The sequence below is a fragment of the Nerophis ophidion genome, linkage group LG17, assembly GCF_033978795.1.
Source record: "Nerophis ophidion isolate RoL-2023_Sa linkage group LG17, RoL_Noph_v1.0, whole genome shotgun sequence".
Taxonomy (NCBI): Eukaryota; Metazoa; Chordata; class Actinopteri; order Syngnathiformes; family Syngnathidae; genus Nerophis; species Nerophis ophidion.
The window spans coordinates 30,125,363-30,151,101 of record NC_084627.1 but is presented as its reverse complement, the minus strand read 5'-3'; positions in this window follow the sequence as shown (position 1 = coordinate 30,151,101).

Sequence of the window (25,739 nt, the reverse complement as noted above, 5' to 3'; positions counted from 1 at the left end):
ACCAAACATAATATCTGTCCAAAATAGCCTGTAATATTGAATTTATGTGAGTTTTACAAGAATCAAATTTTTTGGAAAGGTTCACAAATACAGAAATTAGGTTTTATTCACTATGACAGTATACTGTCACACTCAATAAGAAAGTTCTTGAAACATAATTCCAAAAATACACATGCAAAATGTCTAATAACGCCTGAAGTTATGTATCTTTAAGGGTTTTACTGGAAAGAAACATTTGACAAGGTTTGCAAAAACAAAAAGTAAAGTTTTACTCAATTTGACAGTTTTATACATACAATCCTGAGATAATGCGAAAAAAGCAATAAAAATGTTTTACACCACAATTCCTAATCCAAATGTGCAAAATTGCTTAATATATCTGTGATATTGAATCAATGTGAGCTTTACTAGAAACGATTGTTTTTCTATGGTTTGCAACTACAAAAATTAGGTTTTACTCAATATGACTGTATACTGTAACACTCAATATGACAGTTATTTGAACATAACTTCTAAACCACACATGAAAAATTGCTAATAATGCCTGAAATATTGCATCTTCGAGAGTTTTGTTTGAAACATATGCTTTTTAAAATCTTGTAAATGCAAAAAGTAGTTTTTTATTCAATAAGACAGTAATGTTCCTACAATCCTGAGATAATGCGAAAAAAGCAATAAAATGTATTCAAACATAACTTCTAAACAACACATGCAAAATGGCTTATAATGTCTGGAGATATTCATCTTTGTCAGTTGTACTAGAAAAATGATCATTTGTAAGGTTTGCAAAGACATAAAGTTGTTTTGTAATTCAAAACAGATGTATATTTGTCATACTAAATATGAAAGGTTTATAGATATAACTCCAAAACCAAACATAATATCTGTCCAAAAAAGCCTGTAATATTGAATTGATGTGAGTTTTACAAGAATCAAGTATTTTGGAAAGGTTCACAAATACAGAAATTAGGTTTTATTCACTATGACAGTATACTGTCACATTCAATTAGAAAGTTCTTCAAACATAATTCCAAAAATACACATGCAAAATGTCTAATAACGCCTGAAGTTATGTATCTTTAAGAGTTTTACTGGAAAGAAACATTTGACAAGGTTTGCAAAAACAAAAAGTAATGTTTTACTCAATTTGACAGTATTATACTTATAATCCTGAGATAATGCGAAAAAAGCAATAAAAATGTATTCCAACAAAATTCCTAATCCAAACGTGCAAAATGTCTAAATATATCTGTGATATTGAATCAATGGGAGTTTTACTAGAAACGATTGTTTTTCTATGGTTTGCAACTACAAAAATTAGGTTTTACTCAATATGACTGTATACTGTAACACTCACTATGACAGTTATTTGAACATAACTTCTAAACCACACATGAAAAATTGCTAATAATGACTGAAATAATGCATCTTCGAGAGTTTTGTTCGAAACATATGCTTTTTAAAATCTTGCAAATGCAAAAAGTAGTTTTTTATTCAATAAGACAGTAATGTTCCTACAATCCTGAGATAATGCGAAAAAAGCAATAAAATGTATTCAAACATAACTTCTAAACAACACCTACAAAATGGCTTATAAAGTCTGAAGATATTCATCTTTGTCAGTTCTACTAGAAAAATAATCATTTGTAAGGTTTGCAAAGACATAAAGTTGTTTTGTAAATCAAAACAGATGTATATTTGTCATAATAAATATGAAAGGTTTATAGATATAACTCCAAAACCAAACATAATATCTGTCCAAAATAGCCTCTAATATTGAATTTATGTAAGTTTTACAAGAATCAAGTTTTTTGGAAAGGTTCACAAATACAGAAATTAGGTTTTATTCACTTTGACAGTATACTGTCACACTCAATAAGAAAGTTCTTCAAACATAATTCCAAAAATACACATGCAAAATGTCTAATAACGCCTGAAGTTATGTATCTTTAAGGGTTTTACTGGAAAGAAACATTTGACAAGGTTTGCAAAAACAAAAAGTAAAGTTTTACTCAATTTGACAGTATTATACATACAATCCTGAGATAATGCGAAAAAAGCAATAAAAATGTATTACACCACAATTCCTAATCCAAATGTGCAAAATTGCTAAATATATCTGTGATATTGAATCAATGTGAGTTTTACTAGAAACGATTGTTTTTCTATGGTTTGCAACTACAAAAATTAGGTTTTACTCAATATGACTGTATACTGTAACACTCAATATGACAGTTATTTGAACATAACTTCTAAACCACACATGAAAAATTGCTAATAATGCCTGAAATAATGCATCTTCGAGAGTTTTGTTCGAAACATATGATTTTTAAAATGTTGCAAATGCAAAAAGTAGTTTTTTATTCAATAAGACAGTAATGTTCCTACAATCCTGAGATAATGCGAAAAAAGCAATAAAATGTATTCAAACATAACTTCTAAACAACACATGCAAAATGGCTTATAATGTCTGGAGATATTCATCTTTGTCAGTTGTACTAGAAAAATTATCATTTGTAAGGTTTGCAAAGACATAAAGTTGTTTTGTAATTCAAAACAGATGTATATTTGTCATACTAAATATGAAAGGTTTATAGATATACAGTAACTCCAAAACCAAACATAATATCTGTCCAAAAAAGCCTGTAATATTGAATTGATGTGAGTTTTACAAGAATCAAGTTTTTTGGAAAGGTTCACAAATACAGAAATTAGGTTTTATTCACTATGACAGTATACTGTCACACTCAATAAGAAAGTTCTTGAAACATAATTCCAAAAATACACATGCAAAATGTCTAATAACGCCTGAAGTTATGTATCTTTAAGAGTTTTACTGGAAAGAAACATTTGACAAGGTTTGCAAAAACAAAAAGTAATGTTTTACTCAATTTGACAGTATTATACTTACAATCCTGAGATAATGCGAAAAAAGCAATAAAAATGTATTCCAACATAATTCCTAATCCAAACGTGCAAAATGTCTAAATATATCTGTGATATTGAATAAATGTGAGTTTCACTAGAAACTATTTTTTTCCTATGGTTTGCAACTACAAAAATTAGGTTTTACCCAATATGACTGTATACTGTAACACTCAATATGACAGTTATTTGAACATAACTTCTAAACCACACATGAAAAATTGCTAATAATGCCTGAAATAATGCATCTTCGAGAGTTTTGTTCGAAACATATGCTTTTTAAAATCTTGCAAATGCAAAAAGTAGTTTTTTATTCAATAAGACAGTAATGTTCCTACAATCCTGAGATAATGCGAAAAAAGCAATAAAATGTATTCAAACATAACTTCTAAACAACACATGGAAAATGGCTTATAATGTCTGGAGATATTCATCTTTGTCAGTTGTACTAGAAAAATGATCATTTGTAAGGTTTGCAAAGACATAAAGTTGTTTTGTAATTCAAAACAGATGTATATTTGTCATACTAAATATGAAAGGTTTATAGATATAACTCCAAAACCAAACATAATATCTGTCCAAAAAAGCCTGTAATATTGAATTTATGTGAGTTTTACAAGAATCAAGTTTTTTGGAAAGGTTCACAAATACAGAAATTAGGGTTTATTCACTATGACAGTATACTGTCACACTCTATAAGAAAGTTCTTGAAACATAATTCCAAAAATACACATGCAAAATGTCTAATAACGCCTGAAGTTATGTATCTTTAAGAGTTTTACTGGAAAGAAACATTTTACAAGGTTTGCAAAAACAAAAAGTAATGTTTTACTCAATTTGACAGTATTATACTTACAATCCTGAGATAATGCGAAAAAAGCAATAAAAATGTATTCCAACATAATTCCTAATCCAAACGTGCAAAATGTCTAAATATATCTGTGATATTGAATGAATGTGAGTTTTACTAGAAACGATTGTTTTTCTATGGTTTGCAACTACAAAAATTAGGTTTTACTCAATATGACTGTATACTGTAACACTCAATATGACAGTTATTTGAACATAACTTCTAAACCACACATGAAAAATTGCTAATAATGCCTGAAATAATGCATCTTCGAGAGTTTTGTTTGAAACATATGCTTTTTAAAATCTTGCAAATGCAAAAAGTAGTTTTTTATTCAATAAGACAGTAATGTTCCTACAATCCTGAGATAATGCGAAAAAAGCAATAAAATGTATTCAAACATAACTTCTAAACAACACATGCAAAATGGCTTATAATGTCTGGAGATATTCATCTTTGTCAGTTGTACTAGAAAAATGATCATTTGTAAGGTTTGCAAAGACATAAAGTTGTTTTGTAATTCAAAACAGATGTATATTTGTCATACTAAATATGAAAGGTTTATAGATATAACTCCAAAACCAAACATAATATCTGTCCAAAAAAGCCTGTAATATTGAATTGATGTGAGTTTTACAAGAATCAAGTATTTTGAAAAGGTTCACAATACAGAAATTAGGTTTTATTCACTATGACAGTATACTGTCACATTCAATTAGAAAGTTCTTCAAACATAATTCCAAAAATACACATGCAAAATGTCTAATAACGCCTGAAGTTATGTATCTTTAAGAGTTTTACTGGAAAGAAACATTTGACAAGGTTTGCAAAAACAAAAAGTAATGTTTTACTCAATTTGACAGTATTATACTTATAATCCTGAGATAATGCGAAAAAAGCAATAAAAATGTATTCCAACAAAATTCCTAATCCAAACGTGCAAAATGTCTAAATATATCTGTGATATTGAATGAATGTGAGTTTTACTAGAAACGATTGTTTTTCTATGGTTTGCAACTACAAAAATTAGGTTTTACTCAATATGACTGTATACTGTAACACTCACTATGACAGTTATTTGAACATAACTTCTAAACCACACATGAAAAATTGCTAATAATGACTGAAATAATGCATCTTCGAGAGTTTTGTTCGAATCATATGCTTTTTAAAATCTTGCAAATGCAAAAAGTAGTTTTTTATTCAATAAGACAGTAATGTTCCTACAATCCTGAGATAATGCGAAAAAAGCAATAAAATGTATTCAAACATAACTTCTAAACAACACCTACAAAATGGCTTATAATGTCTGGAGATATTCATCTTTGTCAGTTGTACTAGAAAAATAATCATTTGTAAGGTTTGCAAAGACATAAAGTTGTTTTGTAATTCAAAACAGATGTATATTTGTCATACTAAATATGAAAGGTTTATAGATATAACTCCAAAACCAAACATGATATCTGTCCAAAATAGCCTGTAATATTGAATTTATGTAAGTTTTACAAGAACTAAGTTTTTTGGAAAGGTTCACAAATACAGAAATTAGGTTTTATTCACTATGACAGTATACTGTCACACTCAATAAGAAAGTTCTTCAAACATAATTCCAAAAATACACATGCAAAATGTCTAATAACGCCTGAAGTTATGTATCTTTAAGGGTTTTACTGGAAAGAAACATTTGACAAGGTTTGCAAAAACAAAAAGTAAAGTTTTACTCAATTTGACAGTATTATACATACAATCCTGAGATAATGCGAAAAAAGCAATAAAAATGTATTACACCACAATTCCTAATCCAAATGTGCAAAATTGCTAAATATATCTGTGATATTGAATCAATGTGAGTTTTACTAGAAACGATTGTTTTTCTATGGTTTGCAACTACAAAAATTAGGTTTTACTCAATATGACTGTATACTGTAACACTCAATATGACAGTTATTTGAACATAACTTCTAAACCACACATGAAGAATTGCTAATAATGCCTGAAATAATGCATCTTCGAGAGTTTTGTTCGAAACATATGATTTTTAAAATCTTGCAAATGCAAAAAGTAGTTTTTTATTCAATAAGACAGTAATGTTCCTACAATCCTGAGATAATGCGAAAAAAGCAATAAAATGTATTCAAACATAACTTCTAAACAACACATGCAAAATGGCTTATAATGTCTGGAGATATTCATCTTTGTCAGTTGTACTAGAAAAATTATCATTTGTAAGGTTTGCAAAGACATAAAGTTGTTTTGTAATTCAAAACAGATGTATATTTGTCATACTAAATATGAAAGGTTTATAGCTATAACTCCAAAACCAAACATAATATATGTCCAAAAAAGCCTGTAATATTGAATTGATGTGAGTTTTACAAGAATCAAGTTTTTTGGAAAGGTTCACAAATACAGAAATTAGGTTTTATTCACTATGACAGTATACTGTCACACTCAATAAGAAAGTTCTTGAAACATAATTCCAAAAATACACATGCAAAATGTCTAATAACGCCTGAAGTTATGTATCTTTAAGAGTTTTACTGGAAAGAAACATTTGACAAGGTTTGCAAAAACAAAAAGTAATGTTTTACTCAATTTGACAGTATGATACTTATAATCCTGAGATAATGCGAAAAAAGCAATAAAAATGTATTCCAACAAAATTCCTAATCCAAACGTGCAAAATGTCTAAATATATCTGTGATATTGAATCAATGTGAGTTTTACTAGAAACGATTGTTTTTCTATGGTTTGCAACTACAAAAATTAGGTTTTACTCAATATGACTGTATACTGTAACATTCACTATGACAGTTATTTGAACATAACTTCTAAACCACACATGAAAAATTGCTAATAATGCCTGAAATAATGCATCTTCGAGAGTTTTGTTCGAAACATATGCTTTTTAAAATCTTGCAAATGCAAAAAGTAGTTTTTTATTCAATAAGACAGTAATGGTCCTACAATCCTGAGATGATGCGAAAAAAGCAATAAAATGTATTCAAACATAACTTCTAAACAACACATGCAAAATGGCTTATAATGTCTGGAGATATTCATCTTTGTCAGTTGTACTAGAAAAATGATCATTTGTAAGGTTTGCAAAGACATAAAGTTGTTTTGTAATTCAAAACAGATGTATATTTGTCATACTAAATATGAAAGGTTTATAGATATAACTCCAAAACCAAACATAATATCTGTCCAAAATAGCCTGTAATATTGAATTTATGTAAGTTTTACAAGAATCAAGAGTTTTGGAAAGGTTCACAAATACAGAAATTAGGTTTTATTCACTATGACAGTATACTGTCACACTCAATAAGAAAGTTCTTCAAACATAATTCCAAAAATACACATGCAAACTGTCTAATAACGCCTGAAGTTATGTATCTTTAAGGGTTTTACTGGAAAGAAACATTTGACAAGGTTTGCAAAAACAAAAAGTAAAGTTTTACTCAATTTGACAGTATTATACATACAATCCTGAGATAATGCGAAAAAAGCAATAAAAATGTATTACACCACAATTCCTAATCCAAATTTGCAAAATGTCTAAATATATCTGTGATATTTAATCAATGTGAGTTTTACTAGAAACGATTGTTTTTCTATGGTTTGCAACTACAAAAATTAGGTTTTACTCAATATGACTGTATACTGTAACACTCAATATGACAGTTATTTGAACATAACTTCTAAACCACACATGAAAAATTGCTAATAATGCCTGAAATAATGCATCTTCGAGAGTTTTGTTCGAAACATATGCTTTTTAAAATCTTGCAAATGCAAAAAGTAGTTTTTTATTCAATAAGACAGTAATGTTCCTACAATCCTGAGATAATGCGAAAAAAGCAATACAAATGTATTCAAACATAACTTCTAAACAACACATGCAAAATGGCTTATAATGTCTGGAGATATTCATCTTTGTCAGTTGTACTAGAAAAATGATCATTTGTAAGGTTTGCAAAGACATAAAGTTGTTTTATCATTCAAATCAGATGTATATTTGTCATACTAAATATGAAAGGTTTATAGACATAACTCCAAAACCAAACATAATATCTGTCAAAAAAAAGCTTATAATATTAAATTTATGTGAGTTTTACAAGAATCAAGTTTTTTGGAAAGGTTCAAAAATACAGAAATTAGGTTTTATTCACTATGACAGTATACTGTCACACTCAATAAGAAAGTTCTTGAAACATAATTCCAAAAATACACATGCAAAATGTCTAATAACGCCTGAAGTTATGTATCTTTAAGGGTTTTACTGGAAAGAAACATTTGACAAGGTTTGCAAAAACAAAAGTAAAGTTTTACTCAATTTGACAGTTTTATACATACAATCCTGAGATAATGCGAAACAAGCAATAAAAATGTATTAAACCACAATTCCTAATCCAAACGTGCAAAATGTCTAAATATATCTGTGATATTGAATGAATGTGAGTTTTACTAGAAACGATTGTTTTTCTATGGTTTGCCACTACAAAAATTTGGTTTTACTCAATATGATTGTATACTGTAACACTCAATATGACAGTTATTTGAACATAACTTCTAAACCACACATGAAAAATTGCTAATAATGCCTGAAATAATGCATCTTCGAGAGTTTTGTTCGAAACATATGCTTTTTAAATTTTTGCAAATGCAAAAAGTAGTTTTTTATTCAATAAGACAGTAATGTTCCTTCAATCCTGAGATAATGCGAAAAAAGCAATTAAAATGTATTCAAACATAACTTCTAAACAACACATGCAAAATGGCTTATAATGTCTGGAGATATTCATCTTTGTCAGTTGTACTAGAAAAATGATCATTTGTAAGGTTTGCAAAGACATAAAGTTGTTTTGTAATTCAAAACAGATGTATATTTGTCATACTAAATATGAAAGGTTTATAGATATAACTCCAAAACCAAACATAATATCTGTCCAAAAAAGCCTGTAATATTGAATTTATGTGAGTTTTACAAGAATCAAGTTTTTTGGAAAGGTTCACAAATACAGAAATTAGGTTTTATTCACTATGACAGTATACTGTCACACTCTATAAGAAAGTTCTTGAAACATAATTCCAAAAATACACATGCAAAATGTCTAATAACGCCTGAAGTTATGTATCTTTAAGAGTTTTACTGGAAAGAAACATTTTACAAGGTTTGCAAAAACAAAAAGTAATGTTTTACTCAATTTGACAGTATTATACTTACAATCCTGAGATAATGCGAAAAAAGCAATAAAAATGTATTCTAACATAATTCCTAATCCAAATGGGCAAAATGTCTAAATATATCTGTGATATTTAATCAATGTGAGTTTTACTAGAAACGATTGTTTTTCTATGGTTTGCAACTACAAAAATTAGGTTTTACTCAATATGACTGTATACTGTAACACTCACTATGACAGTTATTTGAACATAACTTCTAAACCACACATGAAAAATTGCTAATAATGCCTGAAATAATGCATCTTCGAGAGTTTTGTTCGAAACATATGCTTTTTAAAATCTTGCAAATGCAAAAAGTAGTTTTTTTTTCAATAAGACAGTAATGTTCCTACAATCCTGAGATAATGCGAAAAAAGCAATAAAATGTATTCAAACATAACTTCAAAACAACACATGCAAAATGGCTTATAATGTCTGGAGATATTCATCTTTGTCAGTTGTACTAGAAAAATGATCATTTGTAAGGTTTGCAAAGACATAAAGTTGTTTTGTAATTCAAAACAGATGTATATTTGTCATACTAAATATGAAAGGTTTATAGATATAACTCCAAAACCAAACATAATATCTGTCCAAAAAAGCCTGTAATATTGAATTTATGTGAGTTTTACAAGAATAAAATTTTTTGGAAAGGTTCACAAATACAGAAATTTGGTTTTATTCACTATGACAGTATACTGTCACACTCAATAAGAAAGTTCTTGAAACATAATTCCAAAAATACACATGCAAAATGTCTAATAACGCCTGAAGTTATGTATCTTTAAGGGTTTTACTGGAAAGAAACATTTGACAAGGTTTGCAAAAACAAAAAGTAAAGTTTTACTCAATTTGACAGTTTTGTACATACAATCCTGAGATAATGCGAAAAAAGCAATAAAAATGTATTACACCACAATTCCTAATCCAAACGTGCAAAATGTCTAAATATATCTGTGATATTGAATGAATGTGAGTTTTACTAGAAACGATTGTTTTTCTATGGTTTGCAACTACAAAAATTAGGTTTTATTCAATATGATTGTATACTGTAACACTCAATATGACAGTTATTTGAACATAACTTCTAAACCACACATGAAAATTTGCTAATAATGCCTGAAATAATGCATCTTCGAGAGTTTTGTTCGAAACATATGCTTTTTAAAATCTTGCAAATGCAAAAAGTAGTTTTTTATTCAACAAGACAGTAATGTTCCTACAATCCTGAGATAATGCGAAAAAAGCAATCAAATATATTCAAACATAACTTCTAAACAACACATGCAAAATGGCTTATAATGTCTGGAGATATTTATCTTTGTCAGTTGTACTAGAAAAATTATCATTTGTAAGGTTTGCAAAGACATAAAGTGGTTTTGTAATTCAAAACAGATGTATATTTGTCATACTAGATATGAAAGGTTTATAGATATAACTCCAAAACCAAACATAATATCTGTCCAAAAAAGCCGGTAATATTGAATTGATGTGAGTTTTACAAGAATCAAGTTTTTTGGAAAGGTTCACAAATACAGAAATTGGGTTTTATTCACTATGACAGTATACTGTCACATTCAATTAGAAAGTTCTTGAAACATAATTCCAAAAATACACATGCAAAATGTCTAATAACGCCTGAAGTTATGTATCTTTAAGAGTTTTACTGGAAAGAAACATTTGACAAGGTTTGCAAAAACAAAAAGTAATGTTTTACTCAATTTGACAGTTTTATACTTATAATCCTGAGATAATGCGAAAAAAGCAATAAAAATGTATTCCAACAAAATTCCTAATCCAAACGTGCAAAATGTCTAAATATATCTGTGATATTGAATCAATGTGAGTTTTACTAGAAACGATTGTTTTTCTATGGTTTGCAACTACAAAAATTAGGTTTTACTCAATATGACTGTATACTGTAACACTCACTATGACAGTTATTTGAACATAACTTCTAAACCACACATGAAAAATTGCTAATAATGCCTGAAATAATGCATCTTCGAGAGTTTTGTTCGAAACATATGCTTTTTAAAATCTTGCAAATGCAAAAAGTATTTTTTTATTCAATAAGACAGTAATGTTCCTACAATCCTGAGATAATGCGAAAAAAGCAATAAAATGTATTCAAACATAACTTCTAAACAACACCTACAAAATGGCTTATAATGTCTGGAGATATTCATCTGTGTCAGTTGTACTAGAAAAATAATCATTTGTAAGGTTTGCAAAGACATAAAGTTGTTTTGTAATTCAAAACAGATGTATATTTGTCATACTAAATATGAAAGGTTTATAGATATAACTCCAAAACCAAACATAATATCTGTCCAAAATAGCCTGTAATATTGAATTTATGTGAGTTTTACAAGAATTAATTTTTTTGGAAAGGTTCACAAATACAGAAATTAGGTTTTATTCACTATGACAGTATACTGTCACACTCAATAAGAAAGTTCTTCAAACATAATTCCAAAAATACACATGCAAAATGTCTAATAACGCCTGAAGTTATGTATCTTTAAGGGTTTTACTGGAAAGTAACATTTGACAAGGTTTGCAAAAACAAAAAGTAAAGTTTTACTCAATTTGACAGTATTATACATACAATCCTGAGATAATGCGAAAAAAGCAATAAAAATGTATTACACCACAATTCCTAATCCAAATGTGCAAAATTGCTAAATATATCTGTGATATTGAATCAATGTGAGTTTTACTAGAAACGATTGTTTTTCTATGGTTTGCAACTACAAAAATTAGGTTTTACTCAATTTGACTGTATACTGTAACACTCAATATGACAGTTATTTGAACATAACTTCTAAACCACACATGAAAATTTGCTAATAATGCCTGAAATAATGCATCTTCGAGAGTTTTGTTCGAAACATATGCTTTTTAAAATCTTGCAAATGCAAAAAGTAGTTTTTTATTCAACAAGACAGTAATGTTCCTACAATCCTGAGATAATGCGAAAAAAGCAATCAAATATATTCAAACATAACTTCTAAACAACACATGCAAAATGGCTTATAATGTCTGGAGATATTTATCTTTGTCAGTTGTACTAGAAAAATTATCATTTGTAAGGTTTGCAAAGACATAAAGTGGTTTTGTAATTCAAAACAGATGTATATTTGTCATACTAGATATGAAAGGTTTATAGATATAACTCCAAAACCAAACATAATATCTGTCCAAAAAAGCCTGTAATATTGAATTGATGTGAGTTTTACAAGAATCAAGTTTTTTGGAAAGGTTCACAAATACAGAAATTGGGTTTTATTCACTATGACAGTATACTGTCACATTCAATTAGAAAGTTCTTGAAACATAATTCCAAAAATACACATGCAAAATGTCTAATAACGCCTGAAGTTATGTATCTTTAAGAGTTTTACTGGAAAGAAACATTTGACAAGGTTTGCAAAAACAAAAAGTAATGTTTTACTCAATTTGACAGTATGATACTTATAATCCTGAGATAATGCGAAAAAAGCAATAAAAATGTATTCCAACAAAATTCCTAATCCAAACGTGCAAAATGTCTAAATATATCTGTGATATTGAATGAATGTGAGTTTTACCAGAAACGATTGTTTTTCTATGGTTTGCAACTACAAAAATTAGGTTTTACTCAATATGACTGTATACTGTAACATTCACTATGACAGTTATTTGAACATAACTTCTAAACCACACATGAAAAATTGCTAATAATGCCTGAAATAATGCATCTTCGAGAGTTTTGTTCGAAACATATGCTTTTTAAAATCTTGCAAATGCAAAAAGTAGTTTTTTATTCAATAAGACAGTAATGTTCCTACAATCCTGAGATGATGCGAAAAAAGCAATAAAATGTATTCAAACATAACTTCTAAACAACACATGCAAAATGGCTTATAATGTCTGGAGATATTCATCTTTGTCAGTTGTACTAGAAAAATGATCATTTGTAAGGTTTGCAAAGACATAAAGTTGTTTTGTAATTCAAAACAGATGTATATTTGTCATACTAAATATGAAAGGTTTATAGATATAACTCCAAAACCAAACATAATATCTGTCCAAAATAGCCTGTAATATTGAATTTATGTAAGTTTTACAAGAATCAAGAGTTTTGGAAAGGTTCACAAATACAGAAATTAGGTTTTATTCACTATGACAGTATACTGTCACACTCAATAAGAAAGTTCTTCAAACATAATTCCAAAAATACACATGCAAAATGTCTAATAACGCCTGAAGTTATGTATCTTTAAGGGTTTTACTGGAAAGAAACATTTGACAAGGTTTGCAAAAACAAAAAGTAAAGTTTTACTCAATTTGACAGTATTATACATACAATCCTGAGATAATGCGAAAAAAGCAATAAAAATGTATTACACCACAATTCCTAATCCAAATTTGCAAAATGTCTAAATATATCTGTGATATTTAATCAATGTGAGTTTTACTAGAAACGATTGTTTTTCTATGGTTTGCAACTACAAAAATTAGCTTTTACTCAATATGACTGTATACTGTAACACTCAATATGACAGTTATTTGATCATAACTTCTAAACCACACATGAAAAATTGCTAATAATGCCTGAAATAATGCATCTTCGAGAGTTTTGTTCGAAACATATGCTTTTTAAAATCTTGCAAATGCAAAAAGTAGTTTTTTATTCAATAAGACAGTAATGTTCCTACAATCCTGAGATAATGCGAAAAAAGCAATACAAATGTATTCAAACATAACTTCTAAACAACACATGCAAAATGGCTTATAATGTCTGGAGATATTCATCTTTGTCAGTTGTACTAGAAAAATGATCATTTGTAAGGTTTGCAAAGACATAAAGTTGTTTTATCATTCAAAACAGATGTATATTTGTCATACTAAATATGAAAGGTTTATAGACATAACTCCAAAACCAAACATAATATCTGTCCAAAAAAGCCTGTAATATTGAATTGATGTGAGTTTTACAAGAATCAAGTTTTTTGGAAAGGTTCACAAATACAGAAATTAGGTTTTATTCACTATGACAGTATACTGTCACATTCAATTAGAAAGTTCTTCAAACATAATTCCAAAAATACACATGCAAAATGTCTAATAACGCCTGAAGTTATGTATCTTTAAGAGTTTTACTGGAAAGAAACATTTGACAAGGTTTGCAAAAACAAAAAGTAATGTTTTACTCAATTTGACAGTATTATACTTACAATCCTGAGATAATGCGAAAAAAGCAATAAAAATGTATTCCAACAAAATTCCTAATCCAAACGTGCAAAATGTCTAAATATATCTGTGATATTGAATCAATGTGAGTTTTACTAGAAACGATTGTTTTTCTATGGTTTGCAACTACAAAAATTAGGTTTTACTCAATATGACTGTATACTGTAACACTCACTATGACAGTTATTTGAACATAACTTCTAAACCACACATGAAAAATTGCTAATAATGCCTGAAATAATGCATCTTCGAGAGTTTTGTTCGAAACATATGCTTTTTAAAATCTTGCAAATGCAAAAAGTAGTTTTTTATTCAATAAGACAGTAATGTTCCTACAATCCTGAGATAATGCGAAAAAAGCAATAAAATGTATTCAAACATAACTTCTAAACAACACCTACAAAATGGCTTATAATGTCTGGAGATATTCATCTTTGTCAGTTGTACTAGAAAAATTATCATTTGTAAGGTTTGCAAAGACATAAAGTTGTTTTGTAATTCAAAACAGATGTATATTTGTCATACTAAATATGAAAGGTTTATAGATATAACTCCAAAACCAAACATAATATCTGTCCAAAAAAGCCTGTAATATTGAATTGATGTGAGTTTTACAAGAATCAAGTTTTTTGGAAAGGTTCACAAATACAGAAATTAGGTTTAATTCACTATGACAGTATACTGTCACACTCAATAAGAAAGTTCTTGAAACATAATTCCAAAAATACACATGCAAAATGTCTAATAACGCCTGAAGTTATGTATCTTTAAGAGTTTTACTGGAAAGAAACATTTGACAAGGTTTGCAAAAACAAAAAGTAATGTTTTACTCAATTTGACAGTATGATACTTATAATCCTGAGATAATGCGAAAAAAGCAATAAAAATGTATTCCAACAAAATTCCTAATCCAAACGTGCAAAATGTCTAAATATATCTGTGATATTGAATGAATGTGAGTTTTACTAGAAACGATTGTTTTTCTATGGTTTGCAACTACAAAAATTAGGTTTTACTCAATGTGACTGTATACTGTAACATTCACTATGACAGTTATTTGAACATAACTTCTAAACCACACATGAAAAATTGCTAATAATGCCTGAAATAATGCATCTTCGAGAGTTTTGTTCGAAACATATGCTTTTTAAAATCTTGCAAATGCAAAAAGTAGTTTTTTATTCAATAAGACAGTAATGTTCCTACAATCCTGAGATGATGCGAAAAAAGCAATAAAATGTATTCAAACATAACTTCTAAACAACACATGCAAAATGGCTTATAATGTCTGGAGATATTCATCTTTGTCAGTTGTACTAGAAAAATGATCATTTGTAAGGTTTGCAAAGACATAAAGTTGTTTTGTAATTCAAAACAGATGTATATTTGTCATACTAAATATGAAAGGTTTATAGATATAACTCCAAAACCAAACATAATATCTGTCCAAAATAGCCTGTAATATTGAATTTATGTAAGTTTTACAAGAATCAAGAGTTTTGGAAAGGTTCACAAATACAGAAATTAGGTTTTATTCACTATGACAGTATACTGTCACACTCAATAAGAAAGTTCTTCAAACATAATTCCAAAAATACACATGCAAAATGTCTAATAACGCCTGAAGTTATGTATCTTTAAGGGTTTTACTGGAAAGAAACATTTGACAAGGTTTGCAAAAACAAAAAGTAAAGTTTTACTCAATTTGACAGTATTATACATACAATCCTGAGATAATGCGAAAAAAGCAATAAAAATGTATTACACCACAATTCCTAATCCAAATTTGCAAAATGTCTAAATATATCTGTGATATTTAATCAATGTGATTTTTACTAGAAACGATTGTTTTTCTATGGTTTGCAACTACAAAAATTAGCTTTTACTCAATATGACTGTATACTGTAACACTCAATATGACAGTTATTTGAACATAACTTCTAAACCACACATGAAAAATTGCTAATAATGCCTGAAATAATGCATCTTCGAGAGTTTTGTTCGAAACATATGCTTTTTGAAATCTTGCAAATGCAAAAAGTAGTTTTTTATTCAATAAGACAGTAATGTTCCTACAATCCTGAGATAATGCGAAAAAAGCAATACAAATGTATTCAAACATAACTTCTAAACAACACATGCAAAATGGCTTATAATGTCTGGAGATATTCATCTTTGTCAGTTGTACTAGAAAAATGATCATTTGTAAGGTTTGCAAAGACATAAAGTTGTTTTATCATTCAAAACAGATGTATATTTGTCATACTAAATATGAAAGGTTTATAGACATAACTCCAAAACCAAACATAATATCTGTCCAAAAAAGCCTGTAATATTGAATTGATGTGAGTTTTACAAGAATCAAGTTTTTTGGAAAGGTTCACAAATACAGAAATTAGGTTTTATTCACTATGACAGTATACTGTCACATTCAATTAGAAAGTTCTTCAAACATAATTCCAAAAATACACATGCAAAATGTCTAATAACGCCTGAAGTTATGTATCTTTAAGAGTTTTACTGGAAAGAAACATTTGACAAGGTTTGCAAAAACAAAAAGTAATGTTTTACTCAATTTGACAGTATTATACTTACAATCCTGAGATAATGCGAAAAAAGCAATAAAAATGTATTCCAACAAAATTCCTAATCCAAACGTGCAAAATGTCTAAATATATCTGTGATATTGAATCAATGTGAGTTTTACTAGAAACGATTGTTTTTCTATGGTTTGCAACTACAAAAATTAGGTTTTACTCAATATGACTGTATACTGTAACACTCACTATGACAGTTATTTGAACATAACTTCTAAACCACACATGAAAAATTGCTAATAATGCCTGAAATAATGCATCTTCGAGAGTTTTGTTCGAAACATATGCTTTTTAAAATCTTGCAAATGCAAAAAGTCGTTTTTTATTCAATAAGACAGTAATGTTCCTACAATCCTGAGATAATGCGAAAAAAGCAATAAAATGTATTCAAACATAACTTCTAAACAACACCTACAAAATGGCTTATAATGTCTGGAGATATTCATCTTTGTCAGTTGTACTAGAAAAATAATCATTTGTAAGGTTTGCAAAGACATAAAGTTGTTTTGTAATTCAAAACAGATGTATATTTGTCATACTAAATATGAAAGGTTTATAGATATAACTCCAAAACCAAACATAATATCTGTCCAAAATAGCCTGTAATATTGAATTTATGTGAGTTTTACAAGAATTAATTTTTTTGGAAAGGTTCACAAATACAGAAATTAGGTTTTATTCACTATGACAGTATACTGTCACATTCAATTAGAAAGTTCTTCAAACATAATTCCAAAAATACACATGCAAAATGTCTAATAACGCCTGAAGTTATGTATCTTTAAGGGTTTTACTGGAAAGTAACATTTGACAAGGTTTGCAAAAACAAAAAGTAAAGTTTTACTCAATTTGACAGTATTATACATACAATCCTGAGATAATGCGAAAAAAGCAATAAAAATGTATTACACCACAATTCCTAATCCAAATGTGCAAAATTGCTAAATATATCTGTGATATTGAATCAATGTGAGTTTTACCAGAAACGATTGTTTTTCTATGGTTTGCAACTACAAAAATTAGGTTTTACTCAATTTGACTGTATACTGTAACACTCAATATGACAGTTATTTGAACATAACTTCTAAACCACACATGAAAAATTGCTAATAATGCCTGAAATAATGCATCTTCGAGAGTTTTGTTCGAAACATATGATTTTTAAAATCTTGCAAATGCAAAAAGTAGTTTTTTATTCAATAAGACAGTAATATTCCTACAATCCTGAGATAATGCGAAAAAAGCAATAAAATGCATTCAAACATAACTGCTAAACAACACATGCAAAATGGCTTACAATGTCTGGAGATATTCATCTTTGTCAGTTGTACTAGAAAAATGATCATTTGTAAGGTTTGCAAAGACATAAAGTTGTTTTGTAATTCAAAACAGATGTATATTTGTCATACTAAATATGAAAGGTTTATAGATATAACTCCAAAACCAATCATAATATCTGTCCAAAAAAGCCTGTAATATTGAATTTATGTGAGTTTTACAAGAATAAAATTTTTTGGAAAGGTTCACAAATACAGAAATTAGGTTTTATTCACTATGACAGTATACTGTCACACTCAATAAGAAAGTTCTTGAAACATAATTACAAAAATACACATGCAAAATGTCTAATAACGCCTGAAGTTATGTATCTTTAAGGGTTTTACTGGAAAAAAACATTTGACAAGGTTTGCAAAAACAAAAAGTAAAGTTTTACTCAATTTGACAGTTTTATACATACAATCCTGAGATAATGCAAAAAAAGCAATAAAAATGTATTACACCACAATTCCTAATCCAAACGTGCAAAATGTCTAAATATATCTGTGATATTGAATGAATGTGAGTTTTACTAGAAACGATTGTTTTTCTATGGTTTGCAACTACAAAAATTAGGTTTTACTCAATATGACTGTATACTGTAACACTCACTATGACAGTTATTTGAACATAACTTCTAAACCACACATGAAAAATTGCTAATAATGACTGAAATAATGCATCTTCGAGAGTTTTGTTCGAAACATATGCTTTTTAAAATCTTGCAAATGCAAAAAGTAGTTTTTTATTCAATAAGACAGTAATGTTCCTACAATCCTGAGATAATGCGAAAAAAGCAATAAAATGTATTCAAACATAACTTCTAAACAACACATGCAAAATGGCTTATAATGTCTGGAGATATTCATCTTTGTCAGTCGTACTAGAAAAATAATCATTTGTAAGGTTAGCAAAGACATAAAGTTGTTTTGTAATTCAAAACAGATGTATATTTGTCATACTAAATATGAAAGGTTTATAGATATAACTCCAAAACCAAACATGATATCTGTCCAAAATAGCCTGTAATATTGAATTTATGTAAGTTTTACAAGAACTAAGTTTTTTGGAAAGGTTCACAAATACAGAAATTAGGTTTTATTCACTATGACAGTATACTGTCACACTCAATAAGAAAGTTCTTCAAACATAATTCCAAAAATACACATGCAAAATGTCTAATAACGCCTGAAGTTATGTATCTTTAAGGGTTTTACTGGAAAGAAACATTTGACAAGGTTTGCAAAAACAAAAAGTAAAGTTTTACTCAATTTGACAGTATTATACATACAATCCTGGGATAATGCGAAAAAAGCAATACAAATGTATTACACCACAATTCCTAATCCAAATGTGCAAAATTGCTAAATATATCTGTGATATTGAATCAATGTGAGTTTTACTAGAAACGATTGTTTTTCTATGGTTTGCAACTACAAAAATTAGGTTTTACTCAATATGACTGTATACTGTAACACTCAATATGACAGTTATTTGAACATAACTTCTAAACCACACATGAAGAATTGCTAATAATGCCTGAAATAATGCATCTTCGAGAGTTTTGTTCGAAACATATGATTTTTAAAATCTTGCAAATGCAAAAAGTAGTTTTTTATTCAATAAGACCGTAATGTTCCTACAATCCTGAGATAATGCGAAAAAAGCAATAAAATGTATTCAAACATAACTTCTAAACAACACATGCAAAATGGCTTATAATGTCTGGAGATATTCATCTTTGTCAGTTGTACTAGAAAAATTATCATTTGTAAGGTTTGCAAAGACATAAAGTTGTTTTGTAATTCAAAACAGATGTATATTTGTCATACTAAATATGAAAGGTTTATAGATATAACTCCAAAACCAAACATAATATATGTCCAAAAAAGCCTGTAATATTGAATTGATGTGAGTTTTACAAGAATCAAGTTTTTTGGAAAGGTTCACAAATACAGAAATTAGGTTTTATTCACCATGACAGTATACTGTCACACTCAATAAGAAAGTTCTTGAAACATAATTCCAAAAATACACATGCAAAATGTCTAATAACGCCTGAAGTTATGTATCTTTAAGAGTTTTACTGGAAAGAAACATTTGACAAGGTTTGCAAAAACAAAAAGTAATGTTTTACTCAATTTGACAGTATGATACTTATAATCCTGAGATAATGCGAAAAAAGCAATAAAAATGTATTCCAACAAAATTCCTAATCCAAACGTGCAAAATGTCTAAATATATCTGTGATATTGAATCAATGTGAGTTTTACTAGAAACGATTGTTTTTCTATGGTTTGCAACTACAAAAATTAGGTTTTACTCAATATGACTGTATACTGTAACATTCACTATGACAGTTATTTGAACATAACTTCTAAACCACACATGAAAAATTGCTAATAATGCCTGAAATAATGCATCTTCGAGAGTTTTGTTCGAAACATATGCTTTTTAAAATCTTGCAAATGCAAAAAGTAGTTTTTTATTCAATAAGACAGTAATGTTCCTACAATCCTGAGATGATGCGAAAAAAGCAATAAAATGCATTCAAACATAACTTCTAAACAACACATGCAAAATGGCTTATAATGTCTGGAGATATTCATCTTTGTCAGTTGTACTAGAAAAATGATCATTTGTAAGGTTTGCAAAGACATAAAGTTGTTTTGTAATTCAAAACAGATGTATATTTGTCATACTAAATATGAAAGGTTTATAGATATAACTCCAAAACCAAACATAATATCTGTCCAAAATAGCCTGTAATATTGAATTTATGTAAGTTTTACAAGAATCAAGAGTTTTGGAAAGGTTCACAAATACAGAAATTAGGTTTTATTCACTATGACAGTATACTGTCACACTCAATAAGAAAGTTCTTCAAACATAATTCCAAAAATACACATGCAAAATGTCTAATAACGCCTGAAGTTATGTATCTTTAAGGGTTTTACTGGAAAGAAACATTTGACAAGGTTTGCAAAAACAAAAAGTAAAGTTTTACTCAATTTGACAGTATTATACATACAATCCTGAGATAATGCGAAAAAAGCAATAAAAATGTATTACACCACAATTCCTAATCCAAATTTGCAAAATGTCTAAATATATCTGTGATATTTAATCAATGTGAGTTTTACTAGAAACGATTGTTTTTCTATGGTTTGCAACTACAAAAATTAGGTTTTACTCAATATGACTGTATACTGTAACACTCAATATGACAGTTATTTGAACATAACTTCTAAACCACACATGAAAAATTGCTAATAATGCCTGAAATAATGCATCTTCGAGAGTTTTGTTCGAAACATATGCTTTTTAAAATCTTGCAAATGCAAAAAGTAGTTTTTTATTCAATAAGACAGTAATGTTCCTACAATCCTGAGATAATGCGAAAAAAGCAATACAAATGTATTCAAACATAACTTCTAAACAACACATGCAAAATGGCTTATAATGTCTGGAGATATTCATCTTTGTCAGTTGTACTAGAAAAATGATCATTTGTAAGGTTTGCAAAGACATAAAGTTGTTTTATCATTCAAAACAGATGTATATTTGTCATACTAAATATGAAAGGTTTATAGACATAACTCCAAAACCAAACATAATATCTGTCAAAAAAAAGCCTATAATATTAAATTTATGTGAGTTTTACAAGAATCAAGTTTTTTGGAAAGGTTCAAAAATACAGAAATTAGGTTTTATTCACTATGACAGTATACTGTCACACTCAATAAGAAAGTTCTTGAAACATAATTCCAAAAATACACATGCAAAATGTCTAATAACGCCTGAAGTTATGTATCTTTAAGGGTTTTACTGGAAAGAAACATTTGACAAGGTTTGCAAAAACAAAAGTAAAGTTTTACTCAATTTGACAGTTTTATACATACAATCCTGAGATAATGCGAAACAAGCAATAAAAATGTATTAAACCACAATTCCTAATCCAAACGTGCAAAATGTCTAAATATATCTGTGATATTGAATGAATGTGAGTTTTACTAGAAACGATTATTTTTCTATGGTTTGCCACTACAAAAATTTGGTTTTACTCAATATGATTGTATACTGTAACACTCAATATGACAGTTATTTGAACATAACTTCTAAACCACACATGAAAAATTGCTAATAATGCCTGAAATAATGCATCTTCGAGAGTTTTGTTCGAAACATATGCTTTTTAAATTTTTGCAAATGCAAAAAGTAGTTTTTTATTCAATAAGACAGTAATGTTCCTTCAATCCTGAGATAATGCGAAAAAAGCAATTAAAATGTATTCAAACATAACTTCTAAACAACACATGCAAAATGGCTTATAATGTCTGGAGATATTCATCTTTGTCAGTTGTACTAGAAAAATGATCATTTGTAAGGTTTGCAAAGACATAAAGTTGTTTTGTAATTCAAAACAGATGTATATTTGTCATACTAAATATGAAAGGTTTATAGATATAACTCCAAAACCAAACATAATATCTGTCCAAAAAAGCCTGTAATATTGAATTTATGTGAGTTTTACAAGAATCAAGTTTTTTGGAAAGGTTCACAAATACAGAAATTAGGTTTTATTCACTATGACAGTATACTGTCACACTCTATAAGAAAGTTCTTGAAACATAATTCCAAAAATACACATGCAAAATGTCTAATAACGCCTGAAGTTATGTATCTTTAAGAGTTTTACTGGAAAGAAACATTTTACAAGGTTTGCAAAAACAAAAAGTAATGTTTTACTCAATTTGACAGTATTATACTTACAATCCTGAGATAATGCGAAAAAAGCAATAAAAATGTATTCCAACATAATTCCTAATCCAAATGTGCAAAATGTCTAAATATATCTGTGATATTGAATCAATGTGAGTTTTACTAGAAACGATTGTTTTTCTATGGTTTGCAACTACAAAAATTAGGTTTTACTCAATATGACTGTATACTGTAACACTCAATATGACAGTTATTTGAACATAACTTCTAAACCACACATGAAAAATTGCTAATAATGCCTGAAATAATGCATCTTCGAGAGTTTTGTTCGAAACATATGCTTTTTAAAATCTTGCAAATGCAAAAAGTAGTTTTTTTTTCAATAAGACAGTAATGTTCCTACAATCCTGAGATAATGCGAAAAAAGCAATAAAATGTATTCAAACATAACTTCAAAACAACACATGCAAAATGGCTTATAATGTCTGGAGATATTCATCTTTTTCAGTTGTACTAGAAAAATGATCATTTGTAAGGTTTGCAAAGACATAAAGTTGTTTTGTAATTCAAAACAGATGTATATTTGTCATACTAAATATGAAAGGTTTATAGATATAACTCCAAAACCAAACATAATATCTGTCCAAAAAAGCCTGTAATATTGAATTTATGTGAGTTTTACAAGAATAAAATTTTTTGGAAAGGTTCACAAATACAGAAATTTGGTTTTATTCACTATGACAGTATACTGTCACACTCAATAAGAAAGTTCTTGAAACATAATTCCAAAAATACACATGCAAAATGTCTAATAACGCCTGAAGTTATGTATCTTTAAGGGTTTTACTGGAAAGAAACATTTGACAAGGTTTGCAAAAACAAAAAGTAAAGTTTTACTCAATTTGACAGTTTTATACATACAATCCTGAGATAATGCGAAAAAAGCAATAAAAATGTATTACACCACAATTCCTAATCCAAACGTGCAAAATGTCTAAATATATCTGTGATATTGAATGAATGTGAGTTTTACTAGAAACGATTGTTTTTCTATGGTTTGCAACTACAAAAATTAGGTTTTATTCAATATGATTGTATACTGTAACACTCAATATGACAGTTATTTGAACATAACTTCTAAACCACACATGAAAATTTGCTAATAATGCCTGAAATAATGCATCTTCGAGAGTTTTGTTCGAAACATATGCTTTTTAAATTTTTGCAAATGCAAAAAGTAGTTTTTTATTCAATAAGACAGTAATGTTCCTTCAATCCTGAGATAATGCGAAAAAAGCAATTAAAATGTATTCAAACATAACTTCTAAACAACACATGCAAAATGGCTTATAATGTCTGGAGATATTCATCTTTGTCAGTTGTACTAGAAAAATTATCATTTGTAAGGTTTGCAAAGACATAAAGTGGTTTTGTAATTCAAAACAGATGTATATTTGTCATACTAGATATGAAAGGTTTATAGATATAACTCCAAAACCAAACATAATATCTGTCCAAAAAAGCCTGTAATATTGAATTGATGTGAGTTTTACAAGAATCAAGTTTTTTGGAAAGGTTCACAAATACAGAAATTGGGTTTTATTCACTATGACAGTATACTGTCACATTCAATTAGAAAGTTCTTGAAACATAATTCCAAAAATACACATGCAAAATGTCTAATAACGCCTGAAGTTATGTATCTTTAAGAGTTTTACTGGAAAGAAACATTTGACAAGGTTTGCAAAAACAAAAAGTAATGTTTTACTCAATTTGACAGTATTATACTTATAATCCTGAGATAATGCGAAAAAAGCAATAAAAATGTATTCCAACAAAATTCCTAATCCAAACGTGCAAAATGTCTAAATATATCTGTGATATTGAATCAATGTGAGTTTTACTAGAAACGATTGTTTTTCTATGGTTTGCAACTACAAAAATTAGGTTTTACTCAATATGACTGTATACTGTAACACTCACTATGACAGTTATTTGAACATAACTTCTAAACCACACATGAAAAATTGCTAATAATGCCTGAAATAATGCATCTTCGAGAGTTTTGTTCGAAACATATGCTTTTTAAAATCTTGCAAATGCAAAAAGTAGTTTTTTATTCAATAAGACAGTAATGTTCCTACAATCCTGAGATAATGCGAAAAAAGCAATAAAATGTATTCAAACATAACTTCTAAACAACACCTACAAAATGGCTTATAATGTCTGGAGATATTCATCTTTGTCAGTTGTACTAGAAAAATAATCATTTGTAAGGTTTGCAAAGACATAAAGTTGTTTTGTAATTCAAAACAGATGTATATTTGTCATACTAAATATGAAAGGTTTATAGATATAACTCCAAAACCAAACATAATATCTGTCCAAAATAGCCTGTAATATTGAATTTATGTGAGTTTTACAAGAATTAATTTTTTTGGAAAGGTTCACAAATACAGAAATTAGGTTTTATTCACTATGACAGTATACTGTCACACTCAATAAGAAAGTTCTTCAAACATAATTCCAAAAATACACATGCAAAATGTCTAATAACGCCTGAAGTTATGTATCTTTAAGGGTTTTACTGGAAAGAAACATTTGACAAGGTTTGCAAAAACAAAAAGTAAAGTTTTACTCAATTTGACAGTATTATACATACAATCCTGAGATAATGCGAAAAAAGCAATAAAAATGTATTACACCACAATTCCTAATCCAAATTTGCAAAATGTCTAAATATATCTGTGATATTGAATCAATGTGAGTTTTACTAGAAACGATTGTTTTTCTATGGTTTGCAACTACAAAAATTAGGTTTTACTCAATATGACTGTATACTGTAACACTCACTATGACAGTTA